At 35.5% G+C, this 6,031-nt stretch overlaps 1 long non-coding RNA gene across 1 annotated transcript; it reads left to right on the forward strand.

The window, feature by feature from the left end:
- The first annotated feature begins 3,224 nt into the window (after positions 1-3,224).
- LOC129890103 (uncharacterized) lies at positions 3,225-6,031 on the forward strand. Its single transcript, XR_008766984.1, has 3 exons — positions 3,225-3,976; positions 4,841-4,882; positions 5,721-6,031. It is a non-coding gene; the product is annotated as an uncharacterized LOC129890103 (long non-coding RNA).

The raw sequence follows: 6,031 nt of genomic DNA on the forward strand, positions 1-6,031 counted from the left end.
AGTACGCTTAGTCCACCGAGTATAATTGACCCTTAGTAAGAATCGTGAATAAGGTTAAAAAGTGTTACACTATGGGATTGAGTAAGAACAGAATATAATGTGAGTATGATGAGAATCGTTATGAAAATAAGTAAAGTCTAGCGGAAAAGTGGCTAATGGATATGATTTTGAGTAAGATTAAAAGTTAGTATTGGGTACACGACAAGGGTGAAAGCGTATAAGGCATAAAGGAGTATTGTGTATATGTGACTTCACCTCGAAAAATAGTGAAATCCTTAGATGATAGGAAATGTAGATTTGCAAAAATAACGGATGTATTGTGAGTTTACTAGAGGAACATGTGATATTTATTGAGATAAAGATAGCGTTATAAGAAAGCTTGGAACACTGATCACTAGAATATAAGTGCTACCGAATAGAGAATTTAAAACGATTATAAACACTAGCTAATTACTGATTAGAATAAATGGAATGTGGCTTTGAATGAATTGCTACATTAATTATATCATTTGAGTACCATTTATCAGACGAGATTTTGTACTATATATCGGAAATTCTCATCACCTTGTGATTGTGTTAAGGTTTCGTACATGGGTAATCTAAGTTATTGATGATATAAAGAAAGACAGAGATAATGTATTGGAAAAGAATCGCATGAATTTGAAAATTTGAAATGGGGACATAGAGTAGAATATAAATAGATAATGATATGGGTACACCCTAAAGGGGGGAAGTGGATGAGAAAAATATAACTGTAAGATGAAATTAACTGACACTGCAACACGTTAAGGTGAACACATAAATTTCATATGAGATCCCATGCTGGAACAAGTTAGAAAAATTTGAAAGTCAGCAATAAATGGAAAAATAAAACCAAGATGATATTTGAGACGGTGCTCAGAATTATTGGTAAAGATCTTGGATAGTGTGACATCAAAAGATGGATGCTTATAAAAAGGACGAATACAACATGAGAATAGTAACAAGTAGCTCGAAGATATTATAAATGATAGCAAGGTTATACTGGATTAGAGGTTGAGATGTTGGCAACGTAATTATCGGCTAATAAGATTGGGATATACAAGTAGCAAAGGAGAGAAATCTCTCATATGGTAGAATATGAGAAAACTTAATAGTAAGTAAAGGAAGGGATGCAAGTATGACAAAATAGACAGCAAGTGAGTGTTAGTACAATAAGAAATTTATAGCAGAATAAGCCAAGAGAAGGAAAGACTATGATTAGAATTGAATACACGTTGTACAAATTCTACAAGATTGGTTATGCAGCCTATGAATATTGGTATGCTAAGGGTGATATCAAGTGATTACTTGATAAGCAGAATAAGAATTTAGTAACCACAATGCGATTGCAATATTCCGGATACATCAAAGAAAAGTATAAGATGGTTTGAGGAAAAACTATAGAGATATAATTAGTATTGGGGGCAAAAGCCATAGGTGAGTCCTGATATCAACTGAAAGAGGTAAGAGAAAATATAGGGACTGCATAAAGACTAACGTGGCGACATTTAGGTATTTTCTGGGCTGATTTAAGCACCTACACATATTCGTATAAAGATTGCAATAGTATGTGTGGTAAGAGAAGTAAGAGAAAATTAGAGTAAAGGGGCAATAGAAAAGTTTGAGTCAAAAATAGAGAAATGACTCAAGATATTATGCCTAAAATATTGCCAGTTAGGGTAAAGGAAATTATGAAATGACTTAACCGAGACAATCAGAATAGGCGGGTTACTGGTTACTGGATGACGGTAAGGTTATAAGATGAAGGAACCTTAACACTAATTGATAACCAACCCAAAAGATCAAGATCAAGAGGTAAAAACAAATGATAGTTAAAGACCTTCAAGTCAAAGTCAGAAAGTTACACATGATGCCGAGGATTCCAGAATACGGATTGTCATAGTAGGGTAAAGAAAGAATATTGGAGTACCAAAATATTACCCTGGTGAAATTTCGATTTACTAGTAGAACTTGGAGTGCGTTATAATGAACTAAAGCGAGTCGACAAACGGAGGAGGTCTATGCACGGCATAATTAACTAAGAGAACACTTGAGAAAATATTGGGAAGCAATTAATATGATTTTTTTTTTACAGGCTTACCTAGCACTCCACAGAAGTATGATTCCATATGGGTGATTGTAGATAGGCTGACAAAATCAACCCACTTTCTTTCAGTTAGAACTACATATTCAATAGAGGACTATGCGAGGTTATTTATCAAAGAGATAGTAAGACTTCATGGGATTCCCATATCTATTATCTTAGACAGAGGGGCTTAATTTATAGCTAGCTTCTGGAGATCATTTCAGAAGGGAGTGGGAACACAAATAAATCTTAGTACAACATTTCACCCTCAGACTAATGGGCAAGCTGAACGCACTATTCAGACGCTAGAAAATATGTTACGGGCCTGTATTATTGACTTTAGAGGTACTTGGGATGACCATTTGCCACTTATTGAGTTTGCCTATAATAACAGCTACCATTCTAGCATTCAGATGGCACCGTATGAGGCTTTATATGGCAGGAAGTGCAGGTCACCTATTGGTTGGTTTGATGTTGGTAAGGCTAAGTTAATCGGACCTGATATGATTCAACAAGCTGTTGATAAGGTCAAGCTTATTCGGGAAAGGTTATTAGCAGCCCAGAGTCGACAGAAATCATATGCAGATAATCGACGTCGACCCTTAGAGTTTCAGGTTAGTGATTGGGTGTTTTTGAAGGTGTCACCCATGAAGGGGGTAATGAGATTCGGTAAGAAAGGAAAGCTTAGCCCGCGCTACATTGGCCCTTATCAGGTTACTCGTAGAATAGGCAAGGTTGCATATGAGTTGGACCTACCATCTGATTTGGAAGAAGTGCACCCTTTTTTTCACGTGTCGATGCTTCGCAAATGCATTGGTGATCCTTCTAAAGTATTCCCCATGGATGATATCCAGGTGACGGAGGAGCTTTCTTACGAGGAAAACCCTATAGCTATACTTGATCGCCAAGTCAGAAGGTTACGTACTAAGGATGTGGCTTCCGTCAAAGTATTGTGGCAAAATAACAATAGAGAAGAGATGACCTGGGAAGCCGAGGAAGAGATGAAGGATAAGTATCCTCACTTGTTTTCTACGCCTACAGGTAATCTAAACCTCTCGATTAATTATATTGATTGACATATGAAACTATTTGTTGTTGCAAAAAAAAAAAAAAAAAAAGACTATTCCCCCAAATTTCTTATAAGACTTTATGAGGCGGGTTTAACATTCGAGGACGAATGTTCTAAAGGGGGGAAGAATGTTACATTCCGTATTTTTGCATTTTGGATTATTCGTAAGCTAACGATTATAAATTCAAGGGCTTTTAATTTTGAATTTTTAAAAGGACATGATTTGTTGTAGATGCCAAGTTATATGAATAAATTATGTGTAGTAAAATACATCTCAAGAAGGACCCTTAAGCCGAATCAAAATAGAAGCCATCAAATATGTTTTTCTTAAAGTTACGTTTCGGGTAAGCTGACTTCGGGAGGCCATAACCTCTTTATAATTTGAGAATTTGGGAAAACTCTCAACATGAAAGTTGTAGATAATTGAAATATCTTTCCAACCATAGGTCGTGGGACGAAATGTGATATCGGAGTAATAAGATATAGACGTTTTAAATCTGACAGGCCAAACTAAATAGTGAATTCGGCCCAACCCAATTCTAATTCGGGTCAGGCCCAATACCCACAAAATTAAATCTGATTTTTTGTAACTATTCCTTCATACAAAGATCAACATAATTCTGGAAATTTCCAAAGAGAGAGAGAAAGGGAGTTCTTGAGAAAAATCCCAAATCCGACCAAAATTAAGTCCCGAAATCCGAAGCTCATGAAGAGAAAATTGTTGTACGTCGTGTTGGCTTCAATTTGAGCTAGAAATCAACCAATAAGGAGAAGATTTTATGTGGTGCTGCAAATTCAAGGTAATATTAAAGTCTCCTTTTCATTGTTAACAAGTTTAGTTAGAGTTTTAACGGATTAGAACGGAGAAAATAGTGTTATAAACTAGTTTGGTGATTTGTTGAGATTTATGGGTTAAAGGGTTGTTTTAGGTAGATTAAATGGATGAAATTAGGTTAGTGATGATGTATAATAATGGTTGATATTGTTTTGATGTTGTTGATGAGTTGTTGTTCTTGAATTTGGAGGAAAAAGGTGTATGAAGATTTTGAATGTTCAAACCCGTTTTTGGAATTGAGTAGCTGGTAGTAATTCTGGAATATCTCATTGTGTAGACCTTCGAATTTAGATATTAAACATGTTTTGGAAAGCTAATACACGTACCTACAACTCTTATGTTTATGTCTTAGTCTATATCTGCTGTTATGATGTCGAAAACTGAGCATGAATCTTAAGACAAATTCTGTCCAGATTCTGGATTGAAAATTCCTTCATGTATAGCTGTTTGTATTTTGATGATATCTCTTTGTAGAAAATGAATTTTGAGTTGATTTCTTTTGCATTGGAAACTTAAGACATAGATCTAAATGTTTCATGAAGGTTATAAAGTCCAGTTTTGCCGTTTTCATTTTCAAAATTTAGATACAACGTGAGGTACTTGACTTTCCGAATTTACTGCTTTGGTAACATGAATAATAAATCTTATTTTGTGTCAATATTTTGGATTGTTGATGTTGGTTGATGATTATATGGCTGGTTTGAAAGTGGGAAAAGTGAGCGGTATAGGGGAGGTGCTGTCCAATTTTTTTTAGAAATAACCTACTAACGATAGACTACGTTTTATTTTTGTCCATAGCTTAATCATAGTGCTTAACGTTTTAATATAGGTTGAGACAATATTGGACAACATATACGTATAAACGCTAAAGGTATGTAAAGTTAACATTTTCTTCTTTTGGCATGATCCATATGAACGAACGAATGACGTATGCTTAAATTCCAAAGAAACTCGTATTCGTAGATATACTCGGATGGCTACCGTTCTTGATTTTCAAAATTTATATTGTTATGTCTTGACTCATGTGTATGATTCCAGCCATCCTAGTTGGTATAACTCATGTTGTGGTATAATTCATATTTTAGTATAATCCATAATTGGTGTGATTCATAATGACTATTGTCTTGGTTTTCAAATGATGGACTATTTTGCTTATTCTATTAAGTCTCCGATAATGATCAAATTTCGCAAGGTTGCTAATGATACCTTATTCGTGCATATTGTTATGGTATTATTCACCGAGTCCTACGATAGGCCGGGTATGTTATCATGTATGGATTCCACTACATTATTCACCGAGTCCCTTACTAGAGGGCCGGGTACGTGATATGATAATATGATATTATGATGATATGACGATATGATTATGGCACCGAGTCCCATAATGGGCCGGGTACGGTATCAGTGTACACTACTCTATTCACCGAGTCCCTTGCTAGAGGGCCGGGTATGGTATATATATACATATGACGATATATTGATATAATTGTGACACCGAGTCTCATAACGGGCCAGGTACGATATATGATGATGATATGCATGTCTTCATTTTATAAGACATAGGTACAGTGATTTATTGATTATAATACTTGACTCCTGAATCTTTATTTCAGATGTGATCTCCTTTACGGTATTTTATGCTTTATATACTCAGTACATAGTTCGTACTGACCCCCTTTTGTTCGGGGGGCTGCATTTCATGCCTGCAGGTACAAATACTCATTTTGGAGAGCCGCCAACTTAGGATTCTACTCAACGGGTTTGAAGTGCTCCATTGTCTCGGAGCCCAAACTTTGGGTACTAATCCTTATAATGTATATATTTGTGTATTTAGGGGTACGACGGGGCCTTGTCCCGTCATATGCTATTGTTAATTCTCTTAGAGGTCTGTAGACATATGAGTGGGTTGTATATAGATGTTGTCCGATGTACTAGTATGACTTATGTTTTTGGACGTTTACATTCAGAATGGAAGCCTTGTCGGCTTACATATTATGTTATCTTATTTTTGACAATTAAG

This window comes from Solanum dulcamara, chromosome 5 (genome assembly GCF_947179165.1).
Source record: "Solanum dulcamara chromosome 5, daSolDulc1.2, whole genome shotgun sequence".
NCBI lineage: Eukaryota > Viridiplantae > Streptophyta > Magnoliopsida > Solanales > Solanaceae > Solanum > Solanum dulcamara.